Source organism: Nansenia antarctica (genome assembly GCF_963989245.1).
Source record: "Nansenia antarctica genome assembly, chromosome: 15".
NCBI lineage: Eukaryota > Metazoa > Chordata > Actinopteri > Argentiniformes > Microstomatidae > Nansenia > Nansenia antarctica.
Window position 1 is genome coordinate 3,662,183 of NC_137685.1, and position 21,889 is coordinate 3,684,071.

The 21,889-nt window shown below is 45.5% G+C and overlaps 1 protein-coding gene across 1 annotated transcript in view; it reads right to left on the minus strand.

The window, feature by feature from the left end:
- magi1b (membrane associated guanylate kinase, WW and PDZ domain containing 1b) overlaps nt 1–21,889 on the minus strand; it is a gene marked incomplete at both ends in the record, with an annotated part of 154,426 nt that overhangs the window by 63,659 nt on the left and 68,878 nt on the right.

Genomic DNA, 21,889 nt, shown 5'->3' on the forward strand with positions numbered 1-21,889 from the left:
CCCTAGTTGACTATCTGTGCAGTATAGTACAGTGGATTGTGTACATAGCCTCTATTGATGTAAACCAGCTCCTTACCTTCTTGTGATTTTATGCATCTATGCTTTTTCTAAAATGTGTTTCTTTTTCCTTTCCTAAACACCAGGGGAGCCTCCCCTCCTAAATTTCGTTGTTTGGTACCTGTACTGTAGCAATGACAAATAAAGTCTATCTATCTATCTATCTATCTATACAGCGCCCCAATAGCCTATTATCCAGTTCCATGTCCTGTTTGGTTGGTACCCTACACTCACCTGTCACCCTCTCAGACGGTAAAATCAATATCCTTCTACTGCTGCAACCCCTCCCTCTGTCCTTCCCACAGACAGCTCACACAGAATCTTCCAGAACCCTGTCATATGTGGCAGGACAATTGAAAAGGTTATCCGTCCAATTCTCACCGTTGACATACCGTGTCTGTGTTTCCTTCTACGGTCAAATGCCTTCTAATTGTTGTTTCTCTCTACTTCATGAATGTATGGAGGGTTTTGTTGTTGTCGTCTCGTTCAGCTCGCTCAAGACAGAGCCTGTTGTTATGTTGAGACAGCTAAAGAGATGTCTTAGTTCCAGGTGAATGAATACCTTTCAACCCGTTAGTCACTCGCTGCTAGATAAAACCACATGAGATTCTCCATTGATGTATTATGCCTAGTCCTGGACTAAATTGTCCTGTGTCCAGGAATTGGAATGATAAGGTTCTATCTCCGTTTAGGGCAGTTCAGAGATATTGAGCGTCAACGTTTTTACATCCCATTATGTTTTGTGAGATGGAACCTTTGTATTTTATGAATTACTAACTCAAAGATTTCAACATTTTAAAAATAACACCACACAGGCATTAATAAACACCTAATGGATCAGATTATGTAAAAAACTAAATTCTCACCAAAAATGGAGATAGAACCTTATAATTCTAACGTCACAAACTGGGCCTACAGGTCTAACCCTCACACCAGCTACAGTAGTAACGGCATGATCAGGTTTGACAAGATAACGGGGGAACGGCCTCTCCTCATTTGCAAGACCAAATCGACCCTCCAGCGTCTGAAAGAGGGCGATAAACAAAAGCAACAGCAGAGCGATGCGTCACTGTCAGCGGTAGTCACCGTCAGCCTGTTTGAATTGAATATCATCCCCACCTGACTGGTCTACCAAGACACTCTCAGATGAGCCATGGTAAATGGTAAATGGACTGCACTTATATAGCGCTTTTTTTTTTGCTGCTCCAAAGCGCTTTACAAAGGCCTCTCATTCACCCATTCACACACACATTCACACACCAATGGCGGCCAAGCTGCCATGCAAGGCGCCGGCCGGCCCGCTCACTGGGAGCAATTTTGGGGTTCAGTGTCTTGCCCAAGGACACTTCGACATGTGGCTCGAAGCCGGGGCTCGAACCGCCGATCTGCCAACCTTGCGATCACTAGGCGGCGACACGCTTCTATACAGAACAACTTCAAGGTCGTTGAAAAACATATGGAATGAAATATTATGGGGTGTGTTTGATTCCACACGGTCTGGCCATCTGGAGGCATCTCTATAGCGATAGGTCGTTGTAATTGGGGGGGGGGGGGGGGGGGGTGGAGGTATTTGGCGGGAGGGACATTTGTGGGAGGAGGGGGAGGTGGGGGGACTGTTGGGGTAAAGAGAGATTGGGAAGGGGAAGGGGGGGGGGGTGGATGGTTTATGGGAATTTTGTATTTTTACTGGATTTTTGTTATTCTATTTGTTGTATTATTGTTATATCTGTCTGTTTTATTGTATGTATTAATGTATGTGACCTATGTGTGTTTTAATGTGGAAACTGTATTCTTGAGCTGCACTTCTGCCTGTCGAAGGAGAATTTCTGTCACTCTGTGACAGACAATAAAGCATTCTTGAATCTTGAATCATTTCTCTTTTGTTCATATATATGTTACCGCTCCCTTGTACCATTCCCTGAAGAAATAATAATAAAAAATGTATCACCCAAAAATAATGTTTTCAGACTGATATCCAGTACCAGAGAGAAGAAATACCAATATTTGAGGAGGTTTAAGCACCAATGGGAAACATTGTAGATGGTCCATAAGCTCTGAAAATAGAATAAGTAAGACTTCTCGGAAATTAGACACTGACTAAAAAAGACCCTCTTGTTTCAGCATATCCATGGTGGTGATCCGCGCGCCGGTGCCACGGGTGAAACTAGGCCATGGTAAATGTGTTTGCCAAGGATTCATTATCATAATTGTTCTATTAATAGCCATAGCTATTCTGGTTGTGTGTGTGTGCTGGCATTGGGCTCTTTCAGGACAGACGTTGTTTGTAAGAGAGCGTATTGAACCGGTGTGTTGGCTGAAATGGAAGCAAAGAGTAATAACAAACCGTGAGCTCAGAATGATAAGGTTCTATCTCCGTTTAGAATGATAAGGTTCTATCTCCGTTTAGAATGCTAAGGTTCTATCTCCGTTTAGAATGATAAGGTTCTATCTCCGTTTAGAATGATAAGGTTCTATCTCCGTTTAGAATGATAAGGTTCTATCTCCGTTTAGAATGATACGGTTCTATCTCTGTTTAGAATGATAAGGTTCTATCTCCGTTTAGAATGATAAGGTTCTATCTCCGTTTAGAATGATAAGGTTCTATCTCCGCTTAGAATGATAAGGTTCTATCTCCGTTTAGAATGATAAGGTTCTATCTCCGTTTAGAATGATAAGGTTCTATCTCCGTTTAGAATGATAAGGTTCTATCTCCGTTTAGAATGAGAAGGTTCTATCTCCGTTTAGAATGATAAGGTTCTATCTCCGTTTAGAATGAGAAGGTTCTATCTCCGTTTAGAATGAGAAGGTTCTATCTCCGTTTAGAATGATAAGGTTCTATCTCCGTTTAGAATGATAAGGTTCTATCTCCGTTTAGAATGATAAGGTTCTATCTCCGTTTAGGGCAGTTCAGAGATATTGAGCGTCAAAGTTTTTACATTCCGTTATGTTTTGTGAGATGGAACCTTTGTATTTTTATTAATTACTAACTAAAAAATGTCAACATTTAAAAAAAATAACACCACACAGGCATGGATGGATAATGGATCAGATTATGTAACAAACTCAATTTCGACAATTTTCATTTTTCAATTTCGATAGAACCTTATAATTCTATAACGTCACGAATGCTTGAAATCAGTGTTTAATTACGTAGCTCCCACATTTTGTGTGTGTGTGTCAAAATATAGAAACCATAGACAGATGGAGCATTGGAGAAAGCTCACCAGTGAAAATATACAGCGCTGGGGAAAGGTTGTTCGGGGGAAGATCTCTCCAAATCCTAATTAAATTAGGAGTGGGCGACACAGAGGACAAAGACACTTTTTTGTTATTTTTGTTCGTTTTTTTTTGTATTCCATTTGACCTCTCAACATGACATTTTTCATGTGCAAAAAGTGTGCATGGCACAAATCCATGACTGCAGTTTCCCTGAAAAATCACATTCAGTTGTTCTGAGTTAATACCTTTTTTAACCAAATGTACCTCTTTTGTCACCTTAATTAGCCAAATTTAACCTGTTGTCTAGCAGTTCTTTCTATAATTTACCAATACATATTAGGTCTACGGGCATGGTTCAAAATTGAGGTAAAAAAGGGTACATTTGGTCAAATATATGTCTTAACTCAACATATGACGGTTTGTGACTATTTCTAGATTGCGTAACCCCCAAAACACAACCAAGTAAAAAGACCTAAAATGCTGTCATGTCATGTCGAGATGGGGCAAATGGAATACAAAAAAAACTAAGACCTAAGCAAAACCAAAAATGACCCATTTATAGCCCACTCCTAATTAAATGCATATACATATGCAAACAAAATGTGACCTATGTAGGGATTCACATACCTTTCTTTCACTGCACAGTAGATGTTTAAATCAATGTGCAATAACACTATGTGCAATATGACAACCCTCGGGTACATAAGGTTCAGAGAATAGGAAATGTTAGAATAGGTATAGCATAGCATAGAGTACAGCACAGTGTTTTATTTGTATAGTATAGTATAGTGGATAGTGTACATAGCCTTTATTTATGTAAACCAGCTCCTTTCCCTTCTTGTTTTTTAGGTTTTTTTCCTAGCACCAGGGGAGCCCCCCCCCTCCCAAATTTCGTTGTTTGGTACCTGTACTGTAGCAATGACAATAAAGACCATTCATTCATTCATTCATTCATTCGCCTAGGTTGGAGAGTAAGCTGTTATCTGCAAAGACTGATTCTTCCATTTCTCATGAGCATGATCCAGTAGATAACACTGGAGGCCTGTGGTTCTCTCGCTCTCTCGCTCTGTCTCTCATCCCTCTCTCTCTCATCCCTCTCTCTCCACCTCTTCCCTTTCCCCCCTCCACACCCTATTAATCTTTATTTCTATCTGTCCTTTTTTATTACCTTTTATTCCTCTCCCTTCCCTCCTTCCCTTTCCTCCTTTCCTAGTGGACATTAGGGGATTAGAGAGCAGCTAGCTAGAATGGACTAGTGTCCATTCTCCTTTCCCAGTCGTTATGCTAATGTGGTCAGAGAGGGCAGCTGGCTATACTGCCGCCCAGAGAGAGGCAGAGTGTTGTTGGTTTTGATTCATTTGTTCAATGAATGTGATTTCCTCCCCCCAACCATGAAACCCCAAAACCCAAACCAATTCCTCCACTCTGATGTCGCTGCCCTAAAGAGCCCCTCTGAAGAGCCGACGTCTCGTAGCATGGACGCAAGGAACATTTAAAACCAAAACATAACATCGCCTTCCAATCAGACCTACCCTTTAATTAGTATTCCGTATTTTGGATTCAGTTTCCCTTCACCAAATGTGGACAGATTGCAGAACTGTTCTTCATTCGACTGCTGCTCGTTTCTTGCCTGGTATGTTTGGGTCATTGGCTGGTTACTCTGAATGATGTGAACAGATGTGCTCAGCATGTGTGTGTGTGTGTGTGTGTGTGTGTGTGTGTGTGTTAACCTGTTATCAGCACATCATAGTCTGTGCACGTCTCGCATGAGAGGCTAGTGAGGGGTGAGAGACTGTGTCTTATGTGCCGTGCACACTAAATCTCTTCCGGGGAGGAGTGTCCAACGAACGTTCAGCTTTCACCAGAATGCTCTCTCAGCTAGCTGGACGCAGCTCGTGACGTTAGAATTATAAGGTTCTATCTCCATGTTTGTCCTAATTGAGTTTTTTTTACATAATCTGATCCATTAGGTGTTTATTAATGCCTGTGTGGTGTTATTTTTTAAAATGTTGACATTTTTGAGTTAGTGATTAATAAAATACAAAGGTTCCATCTCACAAAACATAATGGAATGTAAAAACTTTGACGCTCAATATCTCTGAACTGCCCTAAACGGAGATAGAACCTAGAATGCCGCTGAGATAACCAGAACAGGTAACAACCAAACAACAAATCAGGTGAATGCCATTTCCTACATCACCTAAGCAGCACTCTCTGGACATTAACTAATCGATTAACTGCAGACAGCATAACACACAAGAGTAAACGTTGACTCAATGATACAGTAAACGCATTAGTATCACTCAACGATGCTATGCATCTGCTCTTCTTGTACACAATTCTTCATTCACTCTTTCGTCCCCCAAGCTATCAGTGCGCGAGCATATCACTGGACAACCACATATACACATACATATAATGTCTCTTAAAAACCAATCTGGTCACGTGCTGCCTTTCCTCTTGTCTCTCTGCTAGCACAGTAGCATCCGGCTACATCTTTGCAATAATACATGTGTACAAGTTTTTTTCCCAGGCTTTTTTTTCATTCATAGAGGCTGAAGCACACAAAAGAGAAGGCGAGGAGCAGATTCTTTGCAAACAAACCATCAGATCTAGCCTCTGTCTCGCTCTGCGCTAGCAAGTGTGTGTATGTGTGTGTGTGTGTGTGTGTGTGTGTAAAGGAAGGGAACACAGTGGGATAGTAGGGGGTGGACTGGGGGCGGGGGTCAGTGTGCCTGGGTCATCTGCTCCGCAGGGGAGAGAGAGAACCATCTGTCCCCAGCGAAGGGTTAATCCACCACACACAAACACAGGCCACCGCGGACCCCAGCATTTTCCACTCCACATATTTGTTTCAGAGATGGAAGCCTTTTATTACGGCTCCTCATTGATTACATTGATTAGTGGTGTTTTATTATTGGGGGGGGGGGGGGGGGGGGGGCGTTAAGAGCACTGGCTGAAAGTGAGGTGAGGAGACCCCGCACGACACACAGACACACACAGACACACACACACACGCACACACACACACAATGAGATCAAAACAGGCCTTTCTCTCGACCAGTGACGTGCTTCATTTCCGTCCCTTGACTCTCAGTCATAAACGATTCGGACAGAGGGGGGGGCTGTTAAACCGTGGGGGGGGTTAAAAAAATAAACATAACAGCAAAAATCTGAAGGCCAATGAGGCTAAATTACCTAGAAACCTGCCTGAAATACCCTAGATACGGAGAGCATCGTCTTTTTTCATCTGGTAAAAGCCTCTTCACCGAAGGCTAGCATAGCGGTGGATGGGTAAGAGAGAGAAAATGCTTTAAAACGATCCATTTACAGAAGGACGGAGAGGGAGGGAGTGATAGAGAGAGAGAGAGAGAGAGAGAGAGAGAGAGCCCAGGGGTGGAGGGGGGAAAGCAGACGGAGAGATGGACGGAGGACAGAGAGAGAGGAGAGCTGGAGGAGGAGAGAGAGAGGAGGGTACCGTCCGTAGCTAAACTAGCATCCTTGCAAAAACCTGCTTCTGAGTGCCTTCCTTCTGCAGCTCTGGTGAAGATAAGATAATGTGTCATTATGTCAAGAGATCACAGCGTAATACATACAGCCCCCACCACCGCCGTGCAGTACCGTCTCCACCAGACAGACAGACACACTCACTCACACACACACACACACACACACACACACAGAGCTTCCATGACCAAAACACATCCGTTGCCATCACCGCCACACCAATCTGCCTCTGTCTCCGTCCCTTCTCCTGATGTGTTCCGCTGGATGCACAGCAATTCTACCCCCCCCCCCCGTCACCCCCGCCCCCCCCCCTCTCTTTCTCTCTCTCTGTCTCTCACTCTCTATCCCTTGTTCCCCACCCCCCGCCATTAAATCCCGGAAGCAGCGCGGAGCATCGTTCGTTGTCAAATGGAAGACACAAAACCACACAGCAAAAAAAAGAATACCTCAGATCCGCTCCTCTCCTCCTCGTCTGCTAGTCCAACGCAAAACCACCGCCGACGACAGAGAGAATCCAGCCAGGTACGGATCAGAGGAAGAAGACAAAAACAACCCCTAAAAAACAAGCTCTTCCCCCCCCTCCTCCCCCGGGGAAAGTGTGTCTGATTCTGATGCTTGCGTCCGAGCTATCCCTCCCCCCCCCCAACCCCTGTAGCGCTGTCCTCTGTCCAGCCTCCAGCACCAGCCCAGTGTGGTTCTGGTGTGAGGGAGTGTGGTCCTAGCTCTGTGGTTCCTGTCCCCCGGTATCCAGGCTCAGCCAACGTGAGCTAGCGTTCACACACACACACACACACAGAGGACGGTGCGTAGCAGCTCCTGCTCTCCTGTCTGACAGAATAGCACAACCGTCTCCCCGTCTCACACAGTCACCCACCCACTCCACTCAGGCTCTCTCTCTCGCTCTCTCTCTCTCTGTCTCACACACACACACACACTGTTGTTTGCTCGCTTGCCCTCTCGTCGCTTTCTCACACACTCCTCCCTCCCTCCCTCCTCCTTTCTCTATCTCTCTCTCCTCTCCCCTCCCCTCTCTCTAATCTATATCTCTCTCTCACACACACACACACACACACACGCTGACGTCCGCACGCCGTCACACACACACACGCACACACACACACACACACACACACACACACATGCTCCGGCTGACAAACAAGCCCAACCCCTGTGAGTCACATGAATTTGGGCAATCAACACTCCCCCAAAAACAGGAATGAGGATAGGGGAGGGATGGGTCGCTGTGGCTGGGATGGGGCTGCTGAGGACAGGGATGGGGCTGGGGCTGAGATGGGGGCTAGGTTGAGACTGAGATGGGGGCTAGGTTGAGACTGAGATGGGGGCTAGCATGAGACTGAGATGGGGGCTATGATGAGACTGAGATGGGGGCTATGATGAGACTGAGATGGGGGCTATGATGAGACTGGGATCGGTGTGGGATTAGTGGCTAAATGCGATTCGGACAATAAATGATATGCATGCATACCCTGCTATTGTTCTGCTTTAACCCCAGTGAGCGTGAGTGAGTGCAGTAGCCCACAGGGGGGGGGGGGGGGGGGGGGGGGGGGGGGGGGGGGGGGGGGGGGGGGTTAGAAAGGGGGTAGTAGTGGGGTGAAGTGTGGTTGTTAAAAGGGGCGGGGCGGGGGGTGGGGGGGGGGGGGGGGGGCGGGGGGCTCAAGTGGGAGGAGCAGCTCAAAGACCCTATTCCCTTAACCCTCGAGGGGCTCGCTTCGTTGGCACGCTCAGTGTCTGGTCACAACTCTATTCATACACCCTCCTTAATCAAATCAGTGATTAACACACACACACACACACACAGACACACACACATTTTGGTAATTCAATGACTATAAAGACATGCTGACTTTGTCATCAGTTCACATTCCATTCGATGTCCCCAACACGTCTCATTGGTCCCTGGCGACACAGGGGACCGTTCCAAGTGAATACAGATCCCCAACCACAAACAACCTCGTCATCTGACAGAACACAACACTCTGGAGGGAACATCGGGCAGACGCTTCTACAGGACAGAAGTATGACAGTTCGTGAGCTTAGAATGATGAGGTTCTATCTCCGTTTAGGGTAGTTCAGAGATATTGAGCGTCAAAGTTTTTACATGATTCCGTTATGTTTAGTGAGATGGAACCTTTGTATTTTATGAATTACTAACTAAAAAATGTCAACATTTAAAAAAATAACACCACACAGGCATTAATAAACACCTAATGGATCAGATTATGTAAACAACTCAATTTTGACCCAAAATGGAGATAGAACCTGATAATTCTAACGTCACGAGTTCCCCTAAGCTTGAACTGAGAGGGAGACGAGAGGAGCTGCTATTTTTGGGGACGGACATGAATCATTTCACACACGCTGGATCTGTTCTTCGGAGGGGGAGAGAGATCGCCCGGGGAGCAACTGTCTTACTGTAGATGGGCTGGAGGTTTCAGGTGTGTGGCTCTCTGAAGCACTAGTCCGTCTGGTTCAGCTAGTCCAGCTAGTTCTTAAAACTGGAAATCTGCTATCAGCCAATCAGGGAATCCAGAGAGGAAAGCGGTTAGTGAGTGTGTGACTAATGTTGTCAACGTGACGTGCCAAAAATCCAGTTGTTCCCCTGTGCCTTTCAGAGCCTCCCACCCCAACCCCCCCCATTGGCCCACAGACAGGGTTCCTACAAGTTTCAACAAGTCAAATTAAAAACCTTTTTAGAAAATGTTTAGACCTCTTTGAATATCATTTTAGACCTATTCGCGACACCATATGATAGCTTTTGGTCATCTGCCGTAGCTCCGTTCGCCAATCATTTCTCCGGGGGGCAGCGAATTGGCATTTTTGGGGTTCCAGCTTGATTCATTTCCACGTAAATAGATGTGGTCGGACTGATTTCCTTCGCAGGACAACCTAATCTAATTTTGTAGACCTAGCACCTAATTTTTTAGACCTAATAACTGAAAACTTGAGACCTTTTTAAAGGCCTCATAAATCGGATTGCTGGATTTTAGACTTTAAGGCTTTTTAAGACCTGCGCGGGAACCCTGCACAGAGGTGATTCTGTGGAGTCATGACAATAGCCGCCATCTCCACAGACATCTTCTATGAGGGTCATCTACCCCTCCTCCTTTGAATGTTCCTCGACTGGCAAACGCTCCTCATTGTCTAAGACATTTGACAGGGACATTTGAAGTAATACTTTCATAAATCGGTTAAAAAAAACTCAAAGTACTTTGATGTAGTGGGCAAGGACCCACTTCTTTTGAAGTAATACAAGCTCAAACTGGTCAATGTCTTGTGATGACCCTGTAGCTCATTCAACCTTAGCAGATAGCAACTGTCATCCGTTACCCATACGGAGGGGGGTAAAATCACCACACGATCGACAATGAGCATAGCACACGCATCGCTGCACTGATATGTTCGTCTAACACAATGATAACTGACGTTTGGCTCCGTGGGCCTCTCACACAACTCAAAAGGGTCACGTGAGAGGAGCATACCTTGACATCGCCTCGACGAGAACCAGAATATCAGGTTGATTTGAGTATTTGTAATATCTAGGCCACTCATTTGTCTTGGCTCGGTGGCGTACGGTGACGTATGCTGTTGTAGGACAGGTTTCCAGGTGCCAAGGAGCGAATGCAATGGAGAGAGCTCATAGAAGCCTGAAGTCCCATAGGGGATGAAGAGGAGCAGTTAAGTAAGTAATACAGGACAGGTTGGAGTATAGGAGGTAGAGATGCCGTCTAATGATCGCAAGGTTGGCAGATCGGCGGTTCGAGCCCCGGCTGGCCACATGTCGAAGTGTCCTTGGGCAAGACACTGAACCCTAAATTCAGCCTTGCATGGTAGCTTGCCGCCATTGGTGTGTAAATGTGTGTGTGAATGGGTGAATGAGAGGCCGTTGTAAAGCGCTTTGGATAAAGGCGCTATATACAGTAAGTCAGTCCATTTACCATTTTATGTGGAAACCAAATGGGTGACATAAGAGTGAATGGCAGAGCAGACACACTGCAATTGGTCGGTCAGACTGGCAGAGGTAGGGGTCTATGGCATGTGCTCTACCATCATCTGAGAGGTCCGATCGATGAGATCTCAACGTGAAACAACACGTGGATACAGAACGAGAATCAACCCATGTCACACTAGGCGGTAGACACACACACACACACACACACACACACACACACACACACTGGCATGACACTACGCAGTGTATATAAACACACCATATGTACACAAAATATGTGAAGTACACAGAGACGCTAAGACACACACACGCGCAGACAGACAGACTGAGCACAGACACACAGACACACAGACATACAACCCGTAGGCTCTTGACAGCACGGCTACAGACACACTACAAACCCATCGGTCTCTCTCCCCTCTTGACTGTTGCTCTGTCTGTCTGACTCAGTAAGTGGCTGGGCGAGACGTACACAGTACTGAACATTTCAGCTAGCGAACGCTGCTACTACCACACACTGAACACTACCGTCTCCTGGGCAACCACTGTCATGTCATGTGCCTTACTACTGGGGCACTGAGCCGAACGGAACGACCAGAAAAAGACACAAGACACGTCAGAAACATAAGGGGACATTTTTTATTTTATAGGTATGAACAAAAGATGTCCTACTGCACTGCAGAGAGAGAGAGAGAGCAGAGAGAGAGAGAGAGAGAGAGAGACGGAGAGAGAGAGAGACGGAGAGAGAGACAGAGAGAGAGAGAGAGAGACTGAGAGACAGAGAGAGAGAGGGTGAGAGAGAGGGATGGAGAGAGAAGGAGACAGAGAGAGAGAGGAGAGAGAGAGAGAGAGAGAGAGAGAGAGAGAGAGAGAGGGAGAGAGAGAGACAGAGACAGAGAGAGAGAGAGAGAGAGAGAGAGAGAGGGTACTGCGTGTCGGGGGGGGGGGGGGGGCTCTGTACCTCTACTGGACTGATATCTATTGTTCAGGTTGCATCAGGACCTGATCTTGGGCGTATGTGCAGATACGCTCACCGTGCTACGCTAGCCTACCACCGTTCATCAGCTCCCACACAGTATACTGTACACACACAAAGACGCGCACGTACGGTACAAATAGTGCATGCAAGCAGACGCTTTATGAGGTTTGACCCCCTACTGCGCCGCACACACACAGACACATAGACAGACAGACACACACACAACAACCTGCACACGCGCAGGCGCACATACACACACACACATACACACACACACACACACACGCACACGCACACACGCACACGCACACACCCTGCAGAATCAAATGAGGTACAGCCCCCCCCCCCCCCCCCCCCCCCCATCTGTCCTAGCTGGATGCTAGCTAGCCGAATCTGCGTAGCTGTGTGTATGACTAGCTCCATTCTCCATCCTTATCTCCCTCCCCTCTCTTCCCCTTCGCCCATCCCCCTATCCAACCCTCAACCCCACCCCCATCCCCCACTATAACCCCCACCCCACAACAACCCATCCCCATAGCCTAGATACAAGCCATCCACCATGCTCTAGCCCACATCACACCTCCCCTTTAACACAACACACACACACACACACACACAAACCGACACACACACACACACACATCAGGTTAGCATCTCTGCAAACCCTTCCCTGGTCTGGGATGGAGACAAGAGGGGAAACATAGCACCACCATAACATCCCACAGCAGACAAAGCCCACTTGCCTTGAGACCCCGACGACAACTGCAGCTTCCCTCTTTCAAACCAGCCGACAAACGGTCTGCGGAGCTCTCGGCTCCGATCCGATCGCTGGCGAGGAGCGGAGGAGAAGAGGACAGTGGGGGGAGAAAAAAGGGAGCAGCAGCTACAGCAGTAGTAGTGGCGGTAGCAGGCAGCGGCGGGAATGAGGGAATCAGGGAATGAGAGAGAGAGAGAGAGAGAGAGAGAGAGCGGAGGAAAGGGAAAGGGATCGGGAATGCTGAGCATGAGAGGGGCGACCGCAGGGAAGCCGACGGACGCCGGGATGATTGGAGAGGGAGGATGAGGGGATGAGGGGATTGGGAGCGCTGAGAGAGAGAGAGAGCTGGGGGTAGAGAGAGAGAGAGAGAAGGAGAAAGGAGGGAGAGATAGAATGCAAGATGGGCTAAAAAGAAAGCTGGCTGTGGTAGAAGTAGAAAGGTCACGGAGGAAGAGGGGCAGTGGTCGTATGAAGAGCCGAACCGTGTGATATGAGGGAAATGTGTTTTACAGCTGCAGGGATTTTCCAACACTGGACAGTAGTGTGTGTGTGTGTGTGTGTGTGTGTGTGTGTGTGTGTGTGTGTGTGTGTGTGTGTGTGTGGCGCAGTAGGGGGTCAGACCTCAGAAAGAAAGCGCGCACTATGATGCATCAGCTTGCATGCACTAGGTGTGTGTGTACATGCATGTTTGTGTGTGTGTGTGTGTGTGTGTGTGTGTGTGTGGAGGGCACATGGGGACGGTCCTGAGAGGTAACAGGCACCTGCTCTGGACTCAGATAAGGGTGGGGGGGAGGGGAGGGGTGGGGGGAGGGGAGGGGAGGGGGGTGGGCGAGGGGGAGGGGGAGGGGAGGGGAGGGGGGAGGGGAGGGGAGGGGGGTGGGCGAGGGGGAGGGGAGGGGTGGTGACAAGAGCGGGCAAAGGCAGTATTTCATTATGGCCACGTGTGTCCACGTCCAATCCCATCAGCTTAAACAATTGACTCCTACCGTAAACCAATCACCCAATCACACTGCCCTCTAAGCCAATAACACTTCCCTGTCTGTCTGTTAGCGTTGACTGTTGCTCACGCTAGTAGCAGGCTGAGGGGTCATTGGACAATCCACTTGAGACATACTCTGAGAGAAAGTAGAAAGTCGTCCTCAGTCCAACAGGGTCTCATGACCCTATTGTCACCTCTCCCCAGACAGTCACACACTCACACACACTCACACACACACACACACACACACACACACACACACACACACACACACACACCCTGCGGCTCTGGTCACTGGCCACCTGGTGTGGCGACCCACTAGTCAGGCTGACAAGGCTCAGCCTGTTACACAAAGAGGCAGCTGCACTGACACACACACACACACACACACACATATACACTGACACACACACATATACACTGACACACATACACACACACACACACACACACACACACACACACACACATACATACATACATACATACACTGACACTGACACTGACACACACACACACACACTGACACACACACACACACACACATATACACTGACACACACACACATACACTGACACACACACACATACACTGACACACACACATACACACATACATACACTGACACTGACACACTGACACACACACACTGACACACACACATGCGCACACGTAGACGCACATACACTGACACACACACACACACACACATACACTGACACACACACACACACACACACACACATACACTGACACACGCACACACACACACACACACACACACACATACACTGACACACATACACTGACACACACACATGCACACACACACACACACACACACACATACACTGACACACATACACTGACACACACACACACGCACACACACACACACACACACACACACACACACACACACACACACACACACACACACACACACACACACACACACACACCTCTACAAACACCCAAACGCCTTAGAAACATTAAACATTCAACACCTAACCTTGGAATATCAGGGTCGGGTGAAGTAGCCCAAAAACCACAGAAGCTCACCCTTGAAACAACGATGTCGCGAAGGTTTTCACCTCCATGCATTATTCGGGTGGTTTACAAGGTTTAAGGATAAGGTTTCTCAGATGGGAAGATGTCAATGCTAGGTAGCACCTGATAGATCACCGAGACCTTTTTGTAATTAAAGTCTATTACCAAGCAGACTACCCACAAGCCACCGCTGTCTGGCTGACATATGGCAACTGGGGTGAGGCCGATAAACTCCAGAGGAAAAAAGCCCCTGGAATACAGATAGCAATTTGTGTGAGAGGGTCATGAATAGACTAATGGGAAACCCAATGATGAGAATCATTAGGAGAAAAGCACCAGTTTGGAGAAGGCCAGGCATACAGGCATTTCACTTGATGCAGAAATGAACAGAGATATCTCTAGGCATTGGGAAAACATTGTCAAATAAGAAGACATTAGACGTGAGAGAGAACGAGAGAGAGAGAGAGAGAGCGAGAGAGAGAGAGGGATGATTAGTAAATGAAAGGGTGCATTGTGAATTTATGGTTTGGCTGAAAGCAATTAGAAAGCGATTTGACTGCTTACAGCTGTATCCTGTAGCATATGATAAACAAACTTTGATTCGACTTGAACGACGTTCTGTACCATAGCGCTATCCGTTCAACTTTCTGTGAAAGCAGAGCCCAGAGAATCTAAGTGTAAACTAATTCATGTATAAACTGTGAACGAATGTTCCAACTGTTCCAAAGCCAAGACAATGCATACCCAAATAGAGGGATTTGAAAAGGCTATGATCTTCTCCCCATGTATACATTATAGACAGTAAACAATAGACGGCTGACTTATTTATTACAGCACATACTCGTACCCTATTCTCTCAATTACAACAGTTTTAACGTCCTACTCGTTCGGCGGTAGGTTCATGTCCTTCCTCTGTTCTCCTTCTCGTTCGGTGTGAGGCATGTGGCTGTGGTCACAATCACCAGGGGATTCACCATCTCCAATATCAAGGGGATGATAATCCCAACTGTGCAAGGATTGGTCCACGGAGCTGGATTTAGTTCTCACGTAGGGATGGGGAAAACATCAGACGGCATCATCCAGCTATCTATCTATCTATCTATCTATCTAGCCACTATCTATCTATCTATCTATCTATCTATCACTCCATCTATCACTCTATCTATCACTCTATCTATCTATCTATCTATCTATCTATCTATCTAGCCACTATCTATCTACAGTATCTATCTATCTATCTAGCCACTATCTATCTATATATCTACCTAGCCACTATCTATCTAGCCACTATCTATCTATCTATCTATCTATCTACAGTATCTATCTATCTATCTAGCCACTATCTCTCTATCTATCTATCTATCTATCTATCTATCTATCTATCTATCTATCTATCTATCACATCTATCTCTACGCCCTGTTAGATGAGGTTCCAGTTCCCACATCACTGAGAAAGACCCTGCTATGCCGTATAGATGCTAAGACCACTCGATCATGCCTTCTTTAAGTGCTTTGAGTTGCATTTCATGTACGAAAGGCGCTATATAAATAAAGCTTTACTTACTTACTTCTTTAGAAAGGGACTAGAGCACTAGGGCCAGAATACACTGGTGTCTACAGTGATATTATGGTTAAAACATAGCCTAACATTGTACATCTACACTGAACCACTTGCACAGACACAGGCATCCTACATCCTAAGACATCGTGACCTGGTACACTACAGTGCTGTACTCGGGATAAGGGACCCGATTGGAGATGTGGCACGGTGCGTTTGATCAAGTAGTGCGTTGTTTAAATCATTGGCCCCGCCCCCATCGATCCTGTGGTGGGAGAATCCTGGCCTATCGACCGCGGGCGTGCCGGACCCCGCTCTGCCTAATCAGATAGTATTGGAAAAAGTAAACAGCTTGCTGATTGAACGGATAAAGAGGATGGAGAGTGAGTGCCCACCCAGTATCAATTCTGTTCCATTCATCAGCTGGGGGGAGAAGAGGATGGGTCTACAGGAGAGGATCACACTCTGGGGAGGGGTGCGTGTGTGTGATGAGCTCACACAGATCATGTGTAGTCCTCTCTCTAACACGGTTGTAGTTTGTTGTATAAACAGCATTCTGACCAGCCACCTCAGTGATGTGAGATAAGATACCACATTGTCTGATTGGAATCCTCACTAACTAACCAGCATAGAGTGACGTTAGAATTATAAGGTTCTATCTCCATTTTTGTCAAAATTTAGTTTTTTTACATAATCTGATCCATTAGGTGTTTATTAATGCCTGTGTGGTGTTATTTTTTAAATGTTGAAATTCTTGAGTTAGTAGTTAATAAAATACAAAGGTTCCATCTCACAAAACTTAATGGAATGTAAAAACGTTGACGCTCAATATCTCTGAACTGCCCTAGACGGAGATAGAACCTTATAATTCTAAACGGAGATAGAACCTTCTCATTCTAAACGGGGATAGAACCGTATAATTCTAAACGGAGATAGAACCTTATAATTCTAAACGGAGATAGAACCTTATCATTCTAAAAGGAGATAGAACCTTATCATTCTAAACGGAGATAGAACCTTATCATTCTAAACGGAGATAGAACCTTATCATTCTAAACGGAGATAGAACCTTATCATTATAAACAGAGATAGAACCTTCTCATTCTGAGCTCACGAATTCTGTTACATTCATCAGCTGGGGGGAGAAGAGGATGGGTCTACAGGAGAGGATCACACTCTAGGGAGGGGTTGTTCGGTTCTCAATAGGGTTAAATGCTATATTCTGGTCAGCCCGGTTGTAAATCGGGAATGCTAACCCATCACTAGTTCAAACAGACCTTAGCAGACTCTAAACAAACAAAGAGACACGGAATTCATCATGATTTTCTTGCGCAGTGAGAGTGAATCCCCAGGTCTCGAAAGACCTCGGATTCAAACTGAACTTGAGCCAGTATTGAGCCAGTATTTATTCCCAAACAGAAAGACAAAAGGGGCAGGCCGAGCACTGCGTGGTTATAAGCAGTTTCATGGGAAAAGCATCTTAACATAAATATTTCTCATGAAAATGTACATCTTAAACATAAACACTCCTAGGACTGCTCAGCTCAAATATAAACATTTTCATGGTAATGTACCTTAACATAAACAGTTCCATGGGCTGCTCTGCCCAATACAAACATTCCCAGCTCAATGTACAGCACTTAGCAAAATCAGATTAACGACAGGGCCCCTCTGACAACACAATGTCAGGAAGGGAAACTACCCAGACTGGGATAGCAGATAACACATACCTTGTATGGTTGTGCACAACAGTTGAACTCTCAGAACAGAAGTGTAATGCACAGAGCACATGGACTCAATGTACTCTTCAAAACCTTGTATGGTTTTACCTTGTATGGGCTTAAGAAGCACAACAGTTGAACTCTCAGAACAGAAGTGTAATGCATAGAGTTCATATATTCTTCCAAATGTACTATAACATTATCAAAACACAATTCAAACCTATCATTCCCTGCTGTTTTTCATAATTTATCACGATACAAACATTCGTCTCTTATTCAGGTAAAGCTATCTTTCTTTCATATTTCTTTCATATTTTCTAGTTTAACTGTCATTCAACATCGCCGTACAGATCACACATGGATCTCAACTTGGATTAGAGTTTCTCAAATTGGGTTAGGTACTTAGGCTCCATCATAATGTCTTGAATCAACATTTGTTTGTACAAGTATTTCTGAAATCAGTTTGTTAGTCATAGCTCTGAAGCAGGGGGAGACACAACAAACAATCATTAAAATCAGTATGTGATGTGGTAGTTCACACATGTTCAAGAGTCATTCAGTTCTGGAGTGTCATCAGTCTGATCTGATCGATTTCGCGGTTCTGGGCTTCGTTTATCGTAAGGGATGCATTTACAAATGTCTCTGATTGATAGTTCAGGGTTTTTTTTTTTTGTCATCTGGGACATCACTGCCCCAGACTGGGTCGTGTGCCTGGACTTGGGCGTCTCGTTTGGTCGTCGGGAGGATTTGGTCCCCTCATTTCTAATAGGTAGTGGATCTGAAGAATTCTTCACCGGGTTTGAGACGTAATATTCACTAATGAATAGAACCCCTTTGTAGCCCGGGCTTCCACCACTCCCCGTCGTTCGAGGGAAATAATGTCACCTTCTTTCAATGGCTCTGTGTACTTCTCATATCTCGTTCCGCGATCTTGACAGCAGTTGAGATGCTCAGCAGCACCTCAAATGGTTCAACCCACCGCGGGCTGCCAGTGTTCTCCTTCCATCTCGTCGATGAGGATCTGGTCAGGTTGTATTCTCGATCCTGTAGGGTTAGGTTTCCGGTTCCTGTTTCCTGAAACAGAAATGTCTGGCAGATAATTTGTTCTGGCTATTTCCTGTTTCCTAAATAGCTGTCCACGTGGCCAGTGTGTTTTCCGTTTCTGCCAAATCTGCTTTACATATAACGATGAATTGAGTATCAAAGACCCCAATTGAAATATGTACTTTCATGTCACTTGCTTCTGCAAATCTTCTAATAAAGTTTTCAATCAATCAATCAATACTTCCCTAATGTCGTCTACTATGGGTAGTCTAATCTCCCATTTACTATTTCAAATTCATTAATTTCATTTATTTCATTCATTTCATTCATTCATTCATATCAAACCCATAGGTCTCAATTTTATTGTCATGTGTGTTTCCATTAGAGAAACACACTCTTCAATGTCCAGGTATTTGGACACTGTGTTTGATCAATTCGTTCACGAAATGTGCTCCATTATCACTATATTTTTTTTTTTTGTTTTTAAATTGTGTAATTATATACGTGAAAATGTGCGTTAACTCCTGTCAATCATCATTTCCCTGCTTTTTGATACATGTCATCAAAAAGACCATGTATCAAATTAGCTGCTGTTTGTAGAGGCTCTGTGGTAATACAATTTTTCCATCTATTCCAAATTCGTATTACTCCCCTGGTCTCTGAGGGGGTCACACTAAAAATCCTCTGTCTCCCTCCCCCTCTCTCTCTCTCTCTCTCTCTCTGTTTGCTGTTCTGTGTCCACTCTGACACATAGCCCCCACCCTTGCGCTCCTCTTCTGCCTCAAACACACACAGTTCATAGTCTCCCGTGTGTTTCTCCTCTCCTTAAACAACTCTCTCTCTCTCGCTCTCTCTCTCTCTCTCTCTCTCTCTCTGTCTGTGTCTGTCTCTCTCTCTCTCTGTGTCTCTCTGTCTGTCTGTCTGTCTCCTGTCTTGTCTTTGGCTCTTCTATAATCCCATTACAAGTTTAATTTACTATATAATATAATCTACTAAATTCTCTTGCCCTCTGTCTCTAACCCTTCTCTCCTGTTCTCTCTCTCTCCTCTCATTCACAGCTTCTCTGTCTCAGCTCCTCTGCATGACTCCTTCCTGTTCTCAAATCTGTCTCCCTCTCTCTCTCTCTCTCTCACTTCTCGCTCTCCCTCTATCACTTTTTACTTCCTTCTCGCTCTCTCTCTCTCTCTCTGTCTCCTAGTCTCCTCTCCTAGTCTCCTCTCCTTGTCTCCTAGTCTCCTCGTCTCCTCTCCTTGTCTCCTAGTCTCCTCTACTCATCTCCTAGTCTCCTCTACTCCTCTCCTTGTCTCCTAGTCTCCTCGTCTCCTCTCCTTGTCTCCTAGTCTCCTCTACTCGTCTCCTAGTCTCCTCTACTCCTCTCCTTGTCTCCTAGTCTCCTCTACTCGTCTCCTAGTCTCCTCTACTCCTCTCCTTGTCTCCTAGTCTCCTCGTCTCCTGTCTGCCTCTCTCTAGGCAGGTCTCTTTTCCCCCTCCCTTTTCTCTCCGCATGCCTCCCCTCTGTGTCACAACTCCACTTCAAATACCTCTCTCCATTCTCCAACCCTTCCTCTTTCCTGCTCTCCCTCCCCTCTCGCTCTCTGCTTCCAATGGTGTGTGTGTGTGTATGTGTATGTGTATGTGTGTGTGTGTGGCGCGTGGTGTGTCTTTTCTCTCCCTGACTCCCTCTCTCACTCTTGATCTCTCTCTCCCTCTCTCTCTGTCTCTCTCTGTCTCTCTCTCTATGTCTCTGTCTCTCTCTCTGTCTGATTTCTATTAGTCTACTGTTTACATAGCACAAAAGATATCCATCTAAGTGGATTCTTTTTGCATGTCAAACAACCTATTTTTGTACAATTTAGGATTAGATAGACTATTCAATTCGATTGCAATCTTTCTTTTTCTATTTACCGGTGTCTTTGTTGCTTGAGTCCGGTCTGGATTCCGTCAGCCGTCTTTTTTGGAGAAGAAGAGGAGGAACGTCACCGGTCCTGGAGCGAATGGATGTCCCAGGACCTTCTGCTGTCGCGACAGACTTCGGCGTGTGTCGTTCCCCCTGGTCCTCTCCCAGACGACGTAGGAATCCGGCTCGAAGGACCACGTTGTTCGGTTCTCAATAGGGTTAAATGCTATATTCTGGTCAGCCCGGTTGTAAATCGGGAATGCTAACCCATCACTAGTTCAAACAGACCTTAGCAGACTCTAAACAAACAAAGAGACACGGAATTCATCATGATTTTCTTGCGCAGTGAGAGTGAATCCCCAGGTCTCGAAAGACCTCGGATTCAAACTGAACTTGAGCCAGTATTGAGCCAGTATTTATTCCCAAACAGAAAGACAAAAGGGGCAGGCCGAGCACTGCGTGGTTATAAGCAGTTTCATGGGAAAAGCATCTTAACATAAATATTTCTCATGAAAATGTACATCTTAAACATAAACACTCCTAGGACTGCTCAGCTCAAATATAAACATTTTCATGGTAATGTACCTTAACATAAACAGTTCCATGGGCTGCTCTGCCCAATACAAACATTCCCAGCTCAATGTACAGCACTTAGCAAAATCAGATTAACGACAGGGCCCCTCTGACAACACAATGTCAGGAAGGGAAACTACCCAGACTGGGATAGCAGATAACACATACCTTGTATGGTTGTGCACAACAGTTGAACTCTCAGAACAGAAGTGTAATGCACAGAGCACATGGACTCAATGTACTCTTCAAAACCTTGTATGGTTTTACCTTGTATGGGCTTAAGAAGCACAACAGTTGAACTCTCAGAACAGAAGTGTAATGCATAGAGTTCATATATTCTTCCAAATGTACTATAACATTATCAAAACACAATTCAAACCTATCAGGGGTGTGTGTGTGTGGTGAGCTCACACAGATCATGTGTAGTCCTCTCTAACACGGTTGTAGTTGGTTGTATTTTTATGTAACTAGAATAAGTGTTTTATATTATGCCAGATGTAAAAGTGTATGATGTATGATATATTTTAATGTTTGATATGTGTAATTTAAGTATGTTTTATATGTTAAATGTTATTTG